The sequence below is a fragment of the Papaver somniferum genome, chromosome 4, assembly GCF_003573695.1.
Source record: "Papaver somniferum cultivar HN1 chromosome 4, ASM357369v1, whole genome shotgun sequence".
NCBI classification, from domain to species: Eukaryota; Viridiplantae; Streptophyta; class Magnoliopsida; order Ranunculales; family Papaveraceae; genus Papaver; species Papaver somniferum.
In genome coordinates this window covers 142,569,503-142,588,499 of record NC_039361.1, presented here as the reverse complement: position 1 = coordinate 142,588,499, position 18,997 = coordinate 142,569,503, and positions in this window count along the sequence as shown.

Genomic DNA, 18,997 nt, shown 5'->3' with positions numbered 1-18,997 from the left:
GATGTTTTACACAGCAATTGCCTTATTTATACACCAATTTCTTCTCAAAAGCTAGAATTGATAAATTAGAGAATACCCACTCACCCAATTTACGTTTTCCTGACAAACCCCCTTTGTTATTCTTAGATTTGATGTTTGCTTTTATCTCTTGAAGATAACCCTAGCTCTGTCTCCCTAAATCATAGCTTCTAGGGTTACTGCTTTGGGTAAGAAGCTATGATAGAGATAGAAAGAGACTAGGAGGTTGATTGATGTCTCTTGAGAAAGTAGATGTGATCAGAGACGGTCGGGAAAGTGATTGATAGAGAGATGGTTTTAAAGGGTATGGAGGAGATGAACGTGTGAAAGGAAGGAAGGTAGTGTTTGGTTCAGCTCGGGTTAGTGTTAGATCATTGCTCGGTCGAACTCGCATGCGTTGCTATCTCAAGCATGTTTGTCAATGTTAGTGATCAAAACTATAAGTCTTGATTTCTAGTATATTATAGCTAAGTCTCGGACTAGGATAGAAAGTGTAGTTGAGCTCAAGGACTTCATGGCGATTCATCATATAAGTAGAAGAACTACTCAAGGTACCGGTGTAACTTCTCGACAAAAAGGTATGTGAAGACTTGAACATATCTATCAATCAAAAGTCTATCTACTTTATCTCCTATTATTTGAGACAAGAAGTCGTATAATATATATATAGACTTTGATTATACACATTTGGTATTTCGAGCCGAGTATACCTCGCTTATCTTTATCTCGAAATATGAGTTGGTAAGCTTTTCGCTTTAACCAAGTTTATCTTTACCATGTGACGAAAGTCATGATATGTTTCAATCATCTTGAAAATTTATTTGACGAGAAATGGTGTAACAACTATATAACGTCCTCTAAGAATGTTTCAATGATTGAAATGAGAGTTTAGATTACATTACCAATGGTGGACATAAGCATTGTTGTGGAAACTCATTTATGTATAAGTCCTATTCCTTGAACCAAAGTTTGCGAACTTTGTTGATCAAGAGAACCGGAAGAATGACGTGAGCCAAGTCCGCGAACTCAGTCCTCGAACTGCCGAAATTCTCAAACCCGAGAATTTATGCTGGAGTTGACAAACTACTTGCGTTAAACTAAGTCCGCGAACCCAATCCGCGAACCGGCGAAGTTCTCATACCCGAGAATTTCTGCTGGAGTTTGTAAACTCTGCCTGGTAACTTAAGTCCGCGAACCTAGTCTGCGAACTTGAGAAGGTTATATATCTGAAGATGATTTCAGAACTTAAACTTAAAAAGACTAAGGAATGCAGTTCACAAACCGTGGCCATAAAAGTTCATGAACCGATTCAAGTGAATCAAATCATCTTTGCTTCAATTGTGTCTTGTGTAGTACATGAAATTTCCTTGCAATTTAACAACTCTCTAACTAGCTCATTTGAAGTCATTTGAACTAGTTATGGTGAAGAAGAACGTGGTTGATATGGAATGCTCATATGGCTAACCTTTTGGTTAACTATTGTTGAACCAACAAGTGCATATGTTTGGGTATGGTTAACAAACCTAGAAGCGTGCATTGTCAAGTGTGTGTAACAAGCTAAGTTTTCGATCTAACGATTGAGAAATATTATCTTGAATCTAAATCAGGATTTCATCTAACGGTGGATGTTGATTGCTTTGTTACCAAGGTAACTTACTTGCAAACCCTGATTTGAAAGACTATATAAAGGGAACTCTAATGTTTGTGCAAAACTAATCCCCACACATCACGTGTGATACTAGTTTGCATACTAGAGTCGGTTCTTCTTTTAACTTTGGTTTTCTTCTTCTAAAACCAGGTTAACGACTTAAAGACTTCATTGGGATTGTGAAGTCAGACCGATACTACTTTTATCGTAGTTGTGTGATCTGATCTTGCATCTTATATCGTACGAGTACAATCAGATTGATTGGCTTGAGATTGATATCTCCGATAGGAAAGATATAAAAAGTAATCACAAACATCTTCGTCTCATTGTTTGTGATTCCGCAACATCTTGTTTCGCTACATACGATTAAGATTGTTGTGAGGTGATTGATAACTCTAGGCTGTTTTTCGGGAATATAAGACCGGATTATCAATTGGATCCTGTTCACATTGATTATTATCAAAAGATGGAACAAAACCTTTTAGGGTTTATCTGTGGGATACAGATTGATCCTTTGATAGACTTGTCTGTGTGAGATAGATTTGTTTATTGTTAAGTCTTCGACTTTGGGTCGTAGCAACTCTTAGTTGTGGGTGAGATCAGCTAAGGGAATCAAGTGCGCAGTATCCTGCTAGGATCAGAGGCGTAGGGAGTACAACTGTACCTTGGATCAGTGGGAGACTGGTTGGGGTTCAACTATAGTCCAGTCTGAAGTTAGCTTAGAGTAGGCTAGTGTCTGTAGCGGCTTAATACAGTGTGTGTTCAATCTGGACTAGGTCCCGGGGTTTTTATGCATTTGCGGTTTCCTCGTTAACAAAATTTCTGGTGTTTGTGTTATTTCAATTTCCACATTATATTGTTTTATCATTATAATTGAAATAATACAAGTTGTGCGTTTAGATCATCAATTAGAAAAATCCAACCTTCGGTTGTTGATTGTCATTGATTGATCCTTGGATATTGGTCTTTGGTACCATCCAAGTTATTCCTTGTATTTGATAAAGACTCGCTGATTGTTATTAGCTTGAGTAAAGATGAAATCAAGAGAGAGATATTAACTCCTCGATATACTTTGATCTAGATTGAGACTGACTGTCTAGTTGATTCTCTAGCAAAGTATATTGGAGTTAGTCTATACAGATTGGTAAGCGAAATATTGGGTGGTGTTGTTAGACCCCCACTTTTTCAATTGGTATCAGAGCAGGCAAACACGTTCAAGACCTTACAAGTCTATGTTTCTAGTGATCTGACTCTATGGACGATAAAATCTCTATGAGCGCCTCACCAGGAATAAACCACAATCTCAGGGAGTGTTCTATAACCCCTTTCCTTTTCAAAAGGAATATTGGTGAAACTCTAAGAGATCCCTTATGGGAAAATGCAATGCATGAAGAGTTAACTCAGTTCCAAGGACAAGAAGTATGGAATCTTGTATCTTGTCCTCCAAATGAAGAGGTAAAAATTCTTGATCATAATTCTGTTCAAACCTTTGCATTCAATGTTGTTTCCGACACAAGTGAAACTTCTAGCTTGTCTTGGGCTGATGAATGTTTCTCTAATGGTAATTGGTTTGACAAACCATTAATGACAGAAAGATTCAAAGAATTTGTGAAAATGAGCCTTAGATGTGACATACATCTTTCGTCAGCATTTACCATTAATGATTTTGTGAAGGAAAAATATTTAAGTGTCAACGAGTTGAATACGTCTGATGGATGTGATGAATCCTCAACTCTTGCAACAGAAACATCCTCATACTCAAGTCCTGAATCAGAATTTGAATCTGACACAAAGATTTTTAAATTCTTGAACAGAGAGGTTCTTCAAGAAAATCTTCAATTAAAAGCTTCATTGAAGAAACTAGAATCATTAATCCAGGTGAAAACTTTTGAGATAGATCGTCTCAATGATGAACTCACCAGAACAATTGCTCTAAAGGAAAAAGAGATTAACACTCTTAAGGATGATCCACAAATATTTTCTGGAAGCTCTGACAAAATTTCAGCTATGCTATTTGGTCAGAAGTCCTTTGGAAACACAAATAGTTTAGGATTTAAAGGCAAAACTGTTGGCATTGTCAACCCTGTTGCTTCTATTAATCATGGATTAAAGGTTGACAGTTGTGATAAACAGAAGGCACTTCGACAAGACAAAATATCTCTGATTTGTTTGTTTTGTGGAAATGCAAATCATTTTCAAAGCAAGTGCTGGAGATTCAAAAAGAGCAATAAGAAAAATCACCAAACTGCAGAAGAACATGGAAAAAATGAATTTGGATAATCAACAGGGAACTCATAAAACCAGTGCTTCCAGATTCAGAAGAGGTATGAAATATGTTTACAAACCAAACCTTGGTAAACCACTATGTGGAAAATAAGGGGAGCGTTTGGTGAAAGAATTCATCAGGGACTTGGTGAAAGAATTCATCAACAAATTATTTTTTTTAAATCTCAAGTTGTTTTGTCTTTAGAAAAGTTAATTCACTATGAAAGGATGTTGTCTCAAACAACAAACACCTTGCGTGACTAAAAAGAGAGCTTAGTGGGTTGACTGATATTTTTGAAGATTTAGAGGAATTGAACGATCCCATAATCAATAGGTTTTTCAATAATGAGAAGGAATTATCAGTAGACGCTCTGATAAAGATCTACAATGGCTAGTAAGTCTTATTTTTGATTTAGTTGGAAGAATAACTAGTGCTGGAATAGAAATGATTGTGACTACACATAGCTATTATTTTTTATCTTCTTGTTCTTTTTTAGGATTTTTGGTTTAAATTCTAAAACTGTTTGGAAGATGATGTTTTTGCAGTATTAATCTTTATGATTTGTTATATTGCAATTTGTTATGAGATATTGGGGTTTACGACCGTGAACTATGTTTATCCCATACTTTGTCAAAAGTAAAGTCGTTAGTGATCGGTATTCATGTATTGATAAAAGAATGAATGGACTTTTGACAAATACAAAAGTTAAGCCTATATTGTCAAATATTTGATGGAAGATAGGTTAAAATATTTTGTTTTCAAGGATTATGTCTATTAAATATCGTTATGCAAATAGTGATGGAAAATAGAATGAGTCCTTGTGTATTCAGCAGTATTGATCATCCCTGATCCATATTTTATGTATTACTGTGAGGCTCCGCAATGTAACTTATGTTGAGCACTATACAACCAAGTTGATTTTTTAGCTTAGTTGTTGTTCCGTGAGATATGTTATGTCGAGCATATTGAACTAAATTAATCACCTTATTTGGTTATTTAGTTATTGCTCCGTAAGTTTTCTTATGTCGAGCAAAACAAATAACAATTAAATTGATTACTTTTGTGATTAGTTTGGTTGTGTATTCCGATTATATTAATTATGGGTTCTCTTGTAATTAATCTAGTTGAGTATTTTCATGTCTCCATAAGTTCTCTTATGTTGAGCATAATCAATTGAATTGATCACTTTTTGTGTTTAATTTGATTGTGTATTCCGATTAAATTAATCATGGGTTTACTTGTGATTAATTTGATTGAGTTTTTGGATATAGGAAATCATTCTCATGGTTTTTGTGTCCAATAAAAAATCCTTCTTTTCTTTCGAAATTAAGGTCGCTCTTGTTGTTCCTTCGGGAATGACATCAAATGGGGGAGAGTTCTTTTGAACTTGTGCTTAATGGTCATATCTTGAGGGGTGTGCGGTTGTGGAATTTTAGAGTGGTTATATTGTATCTTTAAACTCCTTGATGAATGCATTTAGATTCGGCTTTATGATTGCATATAAATTAGTTGGTATGTATTTTTTCTTTTGTCATGAAATGTCTCTCTCGGAAATTTCATTATGATCCCGTTTTTGTACCTTTGCCAATTTTATTGACAAAAAGGGGGAGAATTAATATGTAGTTCACACTACAAATACATATGGTTTTCGGATCATTGTATATGGGGGAGTGGTTTCCATGTGAGATGGAGTATTGACTAAGGGGGAGTGATACATATCACCATAGTATTATTGTTGAAGTTATGATACAACTTAAATTTGACGTTGTATAATAATGCTATGACACTGTATAACAATGATCGAGAACTATGTTTTCTCATTGTTGTAGCTACGGATCTTCAACAGCGGTGATACTAAACTTACAACCTTTGGGATCATTGCAGTACTTGGAAGTGACGAAGATTTCGAGGAATGTTGAAGATTATGTGGAATGGGAGCTACTAAAGTTTCTTTATCTTTTTTGTATTCCATATGTATTGATAGTTTTGTCACTAAAACTGACAAATGGGGAGATTTGTAGAGCATTGCTCGGCTGAACTCGCATGCGTTGCTATCTCAAGCATGTTTGTCAATGTTAGTGATCAAAACTATAAGTCTTGATTTCTAGTCTATTAGAGCTAAGTCTCGGACTAGGATAGAAAGTGTAGTTGAGCTCAAGGACTTCATGGAGATTCATCATACAAGTAGAAGAACTACTCAAGGTACCGGTGTAACTTCTCGACAAAAAAGTATGTGAAGACTTGAACTTATCTATCACTCAAAAGTCTATCTACTCTATCTCATACTCTTTGAGACAAGAAGTCGTATGCTATATATATAGACTTTGATTATACACATTTGGTATTTCGAGCCGAGTATACCTCGCTTATCTATATCTCGAAATATGAGTTGGTAAGCTTTTCGCTTTAACCAAGTTTATCTTTACCATGTGACAAAAGTCATGATATGTTTCAATCATCTTGAAAATTTCTTTGACGAGAAATGGTGTAACAACTATATAACGTCCTTTAAGAATGTTTCAATGATTGAAATGAGAGTTTAGATTACATAACCAATGGTGGACATAAGCATTGTTGTGGAAACACATTTATGTATAAGTCCTATTCCTTGAACCAAAGTTTGCGAACTTTGTTGATAAAGAGAACCGGAAGAATGACATGATCCAAGTCCGCGAACTCAGTCCTCGAACTGCCGAAATTTTCAAACCCGAGAATTGCTGCTGGAGTTGACAAACTACTTACGTGAAACTAAGTCCTCGAACTAAGTCCGCGAACCCAGTCCGCGAAACGGCGAAGTTCTCATACCCGAGAATTTCTGCTGGAGTTTATAAACTCTTCCCGGTAACTGAAGTCCGCGAACCTAGTCTGCGAACTTGTGAAGGTTATATATCCGAAGATGATTTTTGAACTTAAACTTAAAAAGACTAAGAAATGAAGTTTGCAAACCGTGGCTATAAAAGTTCATGAACCGATTCGAGTGAATCAAATCATCTTTGCTTCAATTGTGTATTGTGTAGTACATGAGATTTCCTTGCAATTGAACAACTCTCTAACTAGCTCATTTGAAGTCATTTGAAATAGTTATGGTGAAGAAGAACGTGGTTGATATGGAATGCTCATATGGCTAACCTTTTGGTTAATTATTGTTGAACCAACAAGTGCATACGTTTGGGTACGGTTAACAAACCTAGAAGCGTGCATTGTCAAGTGTGTGTAACAATCTAAGTTTTCGATCTAACGGTTGAGAAATATTAGCTTGAATCTAAATCAAGTTTTCATCTAACGGTGGATATTGATTGTTTTGTTACCAAGGTAACTTAATTGCAAACCCTGATTTGAAAGACTATATATGGGGAACTCTAGTGTTTGTGCAAAACTAATCCCCACACATCACGTGTGATACTAGTTTGCATACTAAAGTCGATTCTCCTTTAACCTTTGGTTTTCTTCTTCTAAAACCAGGTTAACGACTTAAAGACTTCATTAGGATTGTGAAGCCAGACCGATACTACTTTTATCGTAGTTGTGTGATCTGATCTTGCATCTTCTATCGTACGAGTACAATCAGATTGATTGGATTGAGATTTATATCTCCGATAGGCAAGATATAAAAAGTAATCACAAGCATCTTCGTCTCATTGTTTGTGATTCCGCAACATCTTGTTTCGCTGCCATACGATTAAGATTGTTGTGAGGTGATTGATAACTCTAGGATGTTCTTCGGGAATATAAGACCGGATTATCAATTGGTTCATGTTCACCTTGATTATTATCAAAAGATGGAACAAAACCTTTTAGGGTTTATCTGTGGGAGACAGATTGATCCTTTGATAGACTTGTCTGTGTGAGACAGATTTGTTAATTGTTAAGTCTTCGACTTTGTGTCGTAGCAACTCTTAGTTGTGGGAGAGATCAGCTAAGGGAATCAAGTGCGCAGTATCCTGCTGAGATCAGAGGCGTAGGGAGTACAACTGTACCTTGGATCAGTGGGAGACTGATTGGGGTTCAACTACAGTCCAGTCCGAAGTTAGCTTGGAGTAGGCTAGTGTCTGTAGCGGCTTAATACAGCGTGTGTTCAATCTGGACTAGGTCCCGGGGTTTTTCTGCATTTGCGGTTTCCTCGTTAACAAAATTTCTGGTGTCTGTGTTATTTAAATTTCCGCATTATATTGTTTTATCTTTATAATTGAGACAATACAGGTTGTGCGTTTAGATCATCAATTAGAATAATCTGACCTTCGGTTGTTGATTGTCATTGATTGATCCTTGGATATTGGTCTTTGGTACCATCCAAGTTATTCCTTGTATTTGATAAAGACTCGCTGATTGTTATTAGGTTGAGTAAAGATCAAATGAAGAGATAGATATTGACTCCTCGATATACTTTGATCTAGATTGAGTCTGACTGTCTAGTTGATTCTCTAGCAAACTATATTGGAGTTAGTCCATACAGATTGCTAAGCGAAATATTGGGTGGTGTTGTTAGACCCCCGCTTTTTCAGTTAAGGAAGGATATAAGATAATAGGGTGTGAGTCGAGAGTATCAAACGTTGATGCACATTGTGGGGATGCCTTGGATGCTCAGAAGCTAGATCAAATCGGATGGCTCAGATTGGAGTTGGGCATGTGGCTTGTTTCTTCTCTCTTCTGGGCTCAAGTCTTCTTCAAGGATGCTATCTCAAGCCCACTTCTAGTTTAGAGATGTGAAAACAACATTCTTCACTTCCGGGTGAGGTGCAAAATATATTCTTCACTTGCTGATAAGGTGAAAAAGATATTCTTCACTGCTTTCCAGCGGGAGCCTTTGTTGTCTCCCTTCCGTTGCCACCATTTCTCTGCTCTTTTGGCTTCGCAATTCATCCAAGCTTTATTTAGTACCTAAAAACACAAAGTTAACTAGTAAAAATATTTATTCTTGAAAACAATGAAAACACAGAATTTGGGATAATATATGATTTTAAAGCGCAAAAGATGAGTTAAATGCCAATAAAAAGGTGTGGAAATATGCATTATTTGGCACTCATCAATAAGCATTGTGTGTCAACACATATATGTATAAGTCCTTATTCCTTGAACCAAAGTATGATTACTTTGTTGATCAAGAAAACCAGAAAAAAAAAGTCCGCGAACTCAGTCCGCGAATCCAGTCTACGAACTGTAGGAGGTTCTCATCCCGAGAAAATCTGCTGGAGTTTGTAAACTCCTTCCGGGTACTTAAGTCCGCGTACTTGAGTTGGTTATTTCTAAAGACAATTATTTGTGAACTTATACTTATATAAACTAAGGAATGCAATTTGCAAAACGTGGATATAAAGTTCATGAATCGATTCGAGTGAATCAAATCGTTTTTGCTTCGATTGTGTCTTGTATACTACTATAAGATATAAGCAATTGAACAACTCTCTAACTAGTTCATTTGAGTAATTTGAACTAGTTATGGTGAAGAAGAATATGGTTGATATGAATGTGCTCATATGGCTAACCATTTGGTTAACTATTGTTGAACCAACAAATGTACATGTTTTGGTACGGTTACACAAACCTAAAACGTGCATTTCATTTGTGTGTAACAAGCTAAGTTTTTGATCTAACGGTTGAAAGATATTAGCTTGAATCTAATCAGGTTTTCATCTAACGGTGAAAATTGAATGCTTTGTTACCAAGCTAACATTGATTGCAAACCCTGATTTGATAGACTATATAAGGGAAAACTCTAACAATTGGGAAACCTAATCCCCACACCTCATGTGTGATACTAGTTGTATAATCTAGAGTCGATTCTACTTTAACCTTAGGTTTCTTCGAGAACCTATTGGTTAACGACTTGAAGACTTCATTGGGATTGTGAAGCCAGACCTATACTACTTTCTCGTAGTTGTGTGATCTGATCTCGCGGTTTCTATCGTACGAGTACAATAGTAAAGATTGGCTTGAGATTGATATCTCCGATAGGCAAGATATAGAAGTAATTACAAACATCTTCGTATCATAGTTTGTGATTCCACAATATCTTCTTTCGTCACGTCGATTAAGATTATTGTGAGGTGATTGATAATACTGAGCTGTTCTTCGGGAATATAAGTATGGTTTATCAATTGGTTCCTGTTCACCATGATTTATCAAAAGACGTAACAAAACTCGTAGGTATTTCTGTGGGAGACAAATTTATCTATTACCATAGACTTTTCTGTGTGATACGGATTTATTTATTAAATTCTTCGACTTTGGGTCGTAGCAACTCTTAGTTGTGGGCGAGATCAGCTAAGGGAATCAAGTGTGTACCATCCTGCTGGGATAAGAGACGTAGGAGCATAACTGTACCTTGGATCAGTGTGATATTGATTGGGGTTCAACTACAGTCCAGACCGAAGATAGTTTGTAGTAGGCTAGTGTCTGTAGCGGCTTAATATAGTGTGTGTTCAATCTGGACTAGGTCCTGGGGGTTTTCTGTTTTTGCGGTTTCCTCGTTAAAAAAACTTCTGGTGTCTGTGTTATTTCTTTTCCACATTATATTTTGTAATATAATTGAAATAGCACATGTTGTGCGTTTGAATCAATCAATTAGAATATCCAACCTTTGGTTGTTGATTTATATTGATTGATACTTGAACATTGGTCTTTGGTATCATTCAAGTGATTTCTCTTTTATTCCTCGCAGATTTCTATTTGCTTGAGTAAGAATTGAATCGAGAAAGAGAGATATAACTCTTTGATATACTTTATTAAGATTGAGTCTAGTTGATTCTCTTGAAAGTATATTAGAGTTAGTCCATACAGATTGCTAAGAGAAATATTGGGTGTGGTTGTTGTACCCCCACTTTTTCAATTGGTATCAGAGTGGGAAAACACATTAAAGACCTTATAAGTCTGTGTTTGTAGCGATCTGACTATATGGACAGTTGTGCCATCTCAATAAATGCACCGCCATATCCAGGGATTGTAGAAGTTTCTTTTATGGCTAATTTAATAAATTCTGTAGAAGAATTCTATCTAAACCTCCACCAGGTTTAGAATCCCTTGAAGTATTTTCAGGGATTGAAAAGCAACTTGAAAGCTTATCTCTTGATGTTGATTTATATCTCTAGAAAGAACAAGAATCTCTTGACAAGCTAAATCAATTTTATGAGAAATAATATTAATGTTGAAGTCAACATTGATTTACTAATCAGTGAGAGCAATGCTCCTCCTCTGCGTAATTCTTTAATTGTAACAAACTAAACGAATTTCAAGAGGAGTTTAAATCTCAGTATATCACTTCAAAGCATGAATCCATTCATGACTCAACCCCTGATACTTCTTATCAAAATAGTAGTACTGTTTTTGCTAGGACGTCTCTTGTTGTCAAAAGAGTTTCCCTTTGCAGTAATAGGAACTATTGTTTACAAGTTGGAAAACAAGAAAACGCAGTCCTTTTTGGATTCTGTTAAAGTTCTTTGATAAACTTATAAAAATAATTTCCTGGGTATTTTTCAACACGATAAGATGTAAGAGTTGTTGGAAAGAAACTCTCTCCTGGTGTCATGGTGTAATATGCTTCTGTGTAGCATTGTTGATCGCATATGGTTGCTCATAAATCATACTTGTTGAGTTTTAATCCAAATAGGACGTTCCTTGTTGATTCACTAACAAACGGACCCTGGAAGCTCACATACGACTCACACACGCTATTATTCTAACTTGTCTATTTTTTGGAACCATGTTCCAGAACGTGCTTAATCGGTTCAGGTTCCACCATTTGACACTTAAAAAGAGAAAAGTTTCTCTTCGTTCACCACGTCTTCTTCATCTTCTTCAGTTCGTGTACGAAAAAAACAACCAACAGTTCTATTTTCTCTCGATTCCCATCAACTTCTTTGTTCAATCCTTTTTGAGTATCCTTGGGTGTTTTGGAATCGTAACGAAGAACCACTTCAGGGGTTGGTGTCCATTTTTCTAATTGTTGCAGTTCCGGCACTCCACCATTGTTGTCAGGTCACGAACCAAGTAAGTTTTTATAACTTCTCGTTCGCACACTTTACCAAAAATGTTTTCTAGGAAGAGAGCTAGTCGTGGTGAGAGTTCGGGTACACAAAATCGTGATGACACTTTTTATGATCCAAGTTTACGAATTAGGTTCGTTGACACCAAGGCTCGTGACTATTATAAATAATATAGTAAGAAGAACCCTATTATGTAAGTAGAAATCGACGTTTAGTCCCAAAGTTACTGGGCTTGGGACGCTTTAGTCCTCTCATCTCAGGCCTAGTACTCTCTAGTCCAAAAAAGCCCCGTCTCAAACAATTTAATCCAAATATGGACGAGTTAGTCCAAAATTGTGACCGATCCCGATTTTACTGTATTTCCAATATCCCATAACTACCCTTGAGATGATTCCATACATAAAACGAGGATTTGAAATCGAAAATTTCATATCTCAAACATGAGTTCAAAACAGGGAGCCGGACAGAGAAGAAATTCGTAGCCGATTTAACAGTTTCAGAGAGAAATTCGGTTGCGATTCAACTTCAGGTTACTGGTAAAGTGTAGTTACAGAATTATTTTTGATCTCAGATTTGAATTCACGACAGATTTCAGAGATAGATCTATCCAGAATTCAACTTCAGTTTCAGCGATTTAACAGTTTCAGACAGGTTCATAGAGGTTAGGTTGGATTTCATCGTTTCTGATATTTAACGGAATTCAACTTCAGGTTAGTTCTGTTTTTGCTTCATCATTGAATCTCTTTTCTGATATTTAGTTTTTTTGATTTTATCAGTTGGTGATATGAATTCAATCTGTTACATCTTAATGTTTGTATGTTATTGATTTGATTTTTGTTATATTTTAGCTTTTGATTTTCGTTAAATGATCTTGATTACTGTTTTTTGGTGTTTGGTGTTATGATGTATGGTATGAAATCGAACTGATATTAGATCATATGCTTCTGGTTTATTCAATTATGTGTTCTAGTAAGATTCTGAAGCTTATATCTTCGATTAATCGATGGAGTAGTTTTGATTTTAAGTTTACTGTTATTTGATTTTTGCCTTCGATTAAATGTGTACTTTCCTATACACTCTTCAAGTTTTAGGTTATGCGAATCTGAAACTATTATTATATCTTTTGTTATATGTAGGTGTATCAAATATGTCTGAGAAGTTTGTTCATGCTGTTTTGAATCATGGTGAGCATTCTGCTGCGTTTCGTGCTAATACTTTTATCACCGTTGATGAATTGAAGAATTTTTCCTGTAAGAAGTGGAGGTCTTTGTCCCCTTTGAGTATACGTTTTTCCTATATGGATACTAATCAAGTAGTTTTTATACAAGGTGATATACAACTTCAAGGTTTAGCTGCTCTTGTTATTCAGATGAACAATGAAGATTTCTATTTGAATGTTGATGTGATTCCGAAGCATACTGGTTGTAGCACTAGTTCAATGTCTTTATCTCGTTCTAATTCTGGTTGTAGCAGTAGTTCTGGTTCTAGTACTTCAAACTCTTGTGTAAGTGAAAGTCCTAAGCTTGTAAGGGTTTTCGATCATGACGTGGACAAGTCCAAGCCTCTCATTATCGATGAATGACGTTATGTTTTTGACAATATTGGTAGAGAATTTTTGGGTGGTGTTAAAGCTGAAAGGATTGCTTTTGATCAGTACAAGATGTGTACTGGTTACAAGATTCTTATTCTTAAAAACGACAAGACTCGTTTTACTGCGAAGTGCGAAGAAGATGGTTGTGGTTGGAGGATTCACTTTGGGCCTGTGAATGGTGACATTTCTCGGTTTGTGCTGAAAGATTCTAACGTTATTCACAGGTTAGTGGTGTTCACTTTTTTTTTGATCCATGTTATTACTTTTTAGGTTTTAATATGTAGACTTGTTTTAGGTGTACATTGTGGTGCACATTACTTGTTGTCGGCTTTTTAGTTGGCACTTGTGGTGTAAATTTCATATTCTTGCTTGGTCCGTGCTTTATTTTTGCATGTGTGTTGTTGTTTTTGAGATTTTATTAGGTGTACAATGTGGTGCACATTACTTATTCCAGATTTTTTTTTGTAGATGTGGTGTTGGTTTGAGGTTGAAGAGTCCTGTGGTGACAACCAAGTTAGTTAAGCATTTGATCGCTGATAGTACACAGGGTGATCCCACTTTAAAACCTAAACAGATCATGTCACTCTTTAAGAAGACTTATGGGTCCAATATTAAGTATCACCATGCCCGTAGAGGGAAAGAAGCTGTATTTGAAGATCAATATGGTGACGACGAGAAGTAGTATAACGATTTAAATTTGTATGTGAAAGCCATTGAGCAAACTAATCCTGATAGCTTTGTGAAACTTGAAGTTGATGAAGAAACTGGAAGATTTAAGCGGATTTTCATCTGTTTCGGTGCTTGCAAGCATATCTATAGGTATCTCAGGCCCATGATTTACTTGGACGCTACTTTCCTCATTGGTAGATTCAGGGGTACTTTGATGGCTGCAACATGTGTCAATGGAAATGATGGTTTTTACCCATATGCCTTTGCTATTGTTTTATCTGAAAACAAAGACAATTGGTTTTGGTTTATGGACAATCTTCAACAAGTGGTCGATGATCGTCCGATAGTTTTCCTTAGTGATCGTCACGAAGGACTTCTGCAGGGCATTCCAAGAGCATTTCCTGGTTCATATCACAACTATTGCTTTTACCACATCAAGTGAAATCTCCCTATTGGAAAAGGTGATGCGAATTACAATGCCGTTATTGATTTGTTTTACAAAGCTGCTTACTCTTACACATCAGCGAACTTTGAAGAAGCTTTGCGGTGCATGCATGAAATTGGTTGTGGACATGTTGCTAATTATCTCAGGACCATTCCAAAGGATAAATGGGCAAATGCATTTTTCCCTGTATGCAGATATGCTGCTCACTCTTCATCTATTGCCGAGTCATTCAACAGTTGGATTCTTGAGTTAAAAAAGCTTCCTGCTTTTGCTCTTCTCGATGTGATAGGGTGAGTTTTATGTTTAGTGTTTCGTTCATTTATTTTTTACTGTCGCACACATGGATTTGCTTGATGTGTACATACTTGTACACATGTTATATCTGTGATTCTTAATGTGTATATTGTCGTACACATGGATTTCCTTAATGTGTATATTGTTGTACACATGTTTTATCTGTATTTCTTCTATATCATGTTTTGATTTTATGTTTTGTGTTTTTATTATCTTAGTTTGAAGGTTATGAAAATGAATTATAAGACAAGGGTAGAAGGTCTTGAAAATTTTAACACTAGGCTCACTCCCGTATACGAGGATTTACTAAACGAGAACATCAACATTGGTCGTACTTGGACTGTTGTTGAGTCTATGGAAAGATTGTATGAAGTCAGGTCTCCCCGCACTCATTCTGTAGATTTGTTGGACAGAACTTGTACGTGTCACAGGTGGCAAGTAAATGAGCAAAAGAGGCCTATGATGTGCACAAAGTGCTTCACTCTTGGTCACCATAACAGAGCTACCTGCCCCATACCTTGATGCTTATTATGTTTGATTTGTTTGAAAGATTCTATGTTTTTTGGTTTTTACTTTTGGTAATGTCTTTTCATTTTTCTATTCATGGATAATTGGTGTCAGGATCTATGTACCATTATGTACACCTTCCTGTGCACTTCACTTTTCTTACCTATTACATGTGCAGCATTATGTACACCTTGCTGTAAAATTGATGCTACTAGTTTATTTTGTTTAGTAGTATTCTATCTTTTCAGTTCTAATGCCAGTAATTAGTTTTTATTTTTGCTGTTTAATGATTGATACTAGGTTATTACTTTTTCTATTTTATGTTTATGTTAGTACATGTGTACCATTATGTACACCTTCCTGTACCATTGTTTGTCAGATTTTCTACTCTGTCAGAAACTGTGCACAATCATGTACACCTTAATATTTCCTAACCTGTAATACATACCTTAGTACTGACACAAGTCTATTTTCAAAACATCAATATTGAAACTAATAAAAACCATTAATTCAAGGTCTTTATAATAGTGATAAGTCTTAAACAGAAAGTTGAAAACTTAAATTTTTCTGAAGATTAAAAATGTTTAGAAGAAATTCAGAAAGTGATCTTGAATGAAGATTAAAAACTCTTCTTCCTCTTCAATGGTTGCTTTCCTGTAGTCTTGCGCCACTAATTATGGTCCTCGTCCTTCACTATATCCCACACCTTTTGATACCATCCGACTTTTGTCAACATCTTGGCCACCAATTTTGATCTCATTTGCTGAAAAATGTCTTCGACCCTCTGATGACCTTTTTCCATACCTTTTGTTGTCTTCATACTTCGTTAAAGTAACAAGTATATATTAGACAGTCCGGGTTGATTCCTTGTGAAGGGCATGTCATAATGTTTAATTCGTGCTCTTTTATAGGTGGGTGACCCTTCAATGCTCTCTTCTTATTGAGTTCCACTTGTACCACATCCGCTAGTTTCTTTGCATCGTCTTGATATGACTGCTCATTTTCTGAGTGTAACGAATTATACCATTTCCATTCCTTAGCTTCGAAATCAAAATTCAAAAGCGACCAGTGCAATCCCATCCTCGTTTGATCTGTAGAGTGATTGATAGGGATTACAAGAACTTCCAGATTCTCAGGCATGTCCCGTATGAAATCAACCACAAGCTTTTGCACCTCGCTGATGACGTTATACTTGACATAGTACTGCAATTAATAATTTGTTAGAAAAAAAAATCAATTAGGCTCACCTTAATCAGAAAACTAACAAGCATGTACACTACTACAGAAAACTAACAAATCAAACATTGTAGGCCTGAAAACAGACCGTATATCCATGTATGATATACAGGTGTACACCTATGTACACACCTATATAAATCTAACAATCAAGAATTAGCAGACCATGTGTCAATCATAGATGCATATTGGTGTACATCTATGTACATATCTTAATAAATATAAAAATCAACACTTAACAAACCACGTGTCAATTATATATGCATATTGGTGTATATCAATGTACATAACTAAAGAAATCTAAAAACACATAGAACACGCCATGTCAATTAGGTGTACAACTATGTACACAATATTAAAGTAACTATATATGACATTTCTTATTTGTTTTGAGAAACTTACACATCCAGTAGGACTCATAATTTCACAGCTCAGGTGCTTTTTGTCATCTGGATGACGAATGCTATCTCTGAAAAGTGCCCTTCTACGTCGATGGATGTAGAACTGGAGTACCTCTTGGTCCAGATATTTGTTGAACATCAGTTCACGAAGTACTCTTCCAACAATCAAAATATCTTCCTTGACTGTTGGATCATCTAGTCTTGTTAGTTTCCAAGCTACAGAGCTGCGAAAACATAAATGAAATGTTAACATGGTGTACAAAGTTGTGCACATAAGTTTTTTTATAAGATTCAATCATGGTGTTTTGTGAACTTACTCCATGCTTGCATAGTCGAAGAATTTTTGTACCCTTTTTTTGTCATGTCCTGGTTGCATAGCATAGTATAGTGGTGATAGACGAACATCTGGCAATGGATTGTGACGACGATATACATCTCCCTCTCTCTTTATTGGGGAAGGATAGCCTGGTTCTTGTCCCTATTTGATCCCCTTTCCTTTTGGATCTTCTTTTATCACAACTCGTTTGGTTTTACCCTCGGTAGTGAATTCAGGATCTAGCTTTCTTTTTGCATTTCTCTTTTGTGGTGTCTTGGACAACTTGCCAGCGGCTTGTGTCTTCAACATCTCTGCTTCCTTCATCCTCCCTTCTCTTATCCTCACTGGAGTCGTCTTCTCTTCTTCAACCTCTTGGCTGCTAAAAAATTCACTAGGATTTTGTTTAATGAACTGCACTGCTTCTTCAATGATCCTTTCTCGTACATCTTCATTGGATAATGATTTTTGCGACGACTCTTTTTTTGGATCTTCTTGGCTCAATAATGCAAAGCTTGGACAATCGTGGCGGATGAGGTTTGCCATATTTTCCTTCACTTCAGATGGTTTCGTTCTGTAACAACCTTTTTCAAGCTTTACGAATACAGTTTCAGACAAGTTATCTAGAAGGTCCTCAATTGATGTATAAGTCTCATTCTGTGATTCTTCTTCTTGTGTGAGTAAAAGGACTTCTTTAGGATCCAACTGACATATGGCTTCAGCTACAATTATAGTAGCTTCATCAATTTCAGTTGTTCGAGTGCCATCCATCACATTCTGGTCATCAAGGTTCACTTGGTCTTGTTTATCTTCATTGATTACACTTGTTTTTGGCATAGAAGTACTGAAAAATGAAATTTTTTATGAGAATTTTCAATGGTGTACAGAGTTTTACACCAATGTACAGGTATGTACACAAATTCATAAGAATTCATAAAGGTGTACATCCTTGTACACACATACTGAAAACAACAACAAAAAAAATATATAAGTTGAGATCATTTTCTTTATACCTTTGCTTGTAGCAGCTTCACACCCAGCTACTTTGTCAATTTCATCAGTTTGAGCAGTATCCTAGTCATTAAGGTTTATATGCTCTTCTTGACCTTCAGGGATTTCAACTTCCTTTGGCAGAAGAATGCTGAAAAAAATGCAATTTTTTTAGAAAATGAGAAATCACTAAGGTGTACATCTTGATACACACACAGAAGAAATTATTAAGGTGTACATATTGGTACACATATATAGAAAATGAGAAGAAATGCGAGCTACACATATACCTTGGCTTGTTACCAGTTTCAAACTCAACTCCTTGGCTTGTTCCATCCTTGCCATCCTCTTCTTCATTTGCCTCATTGGTCTTTGGTGAAGGAGTGCTAAAAAGATTCAAGTTTTGAGAAAAGGTATTAGCTTTCACATACCGGTGTACGACTATGTACACATATAAAAAAGAAATGACTTGAAAATTTAAAAAAAGTGATGGTGTACCTTTGCTTTTCAGGAGTTTCAGACGGAACTTCATTCCTTTCAGATTCAGTTCCATGCTCGTCATCACCACCTTTGCTACCCTCTTTGTCATTGTCATGATCATGCATATCACCACCCTTGATACACTCCTTGTCATTGTCAT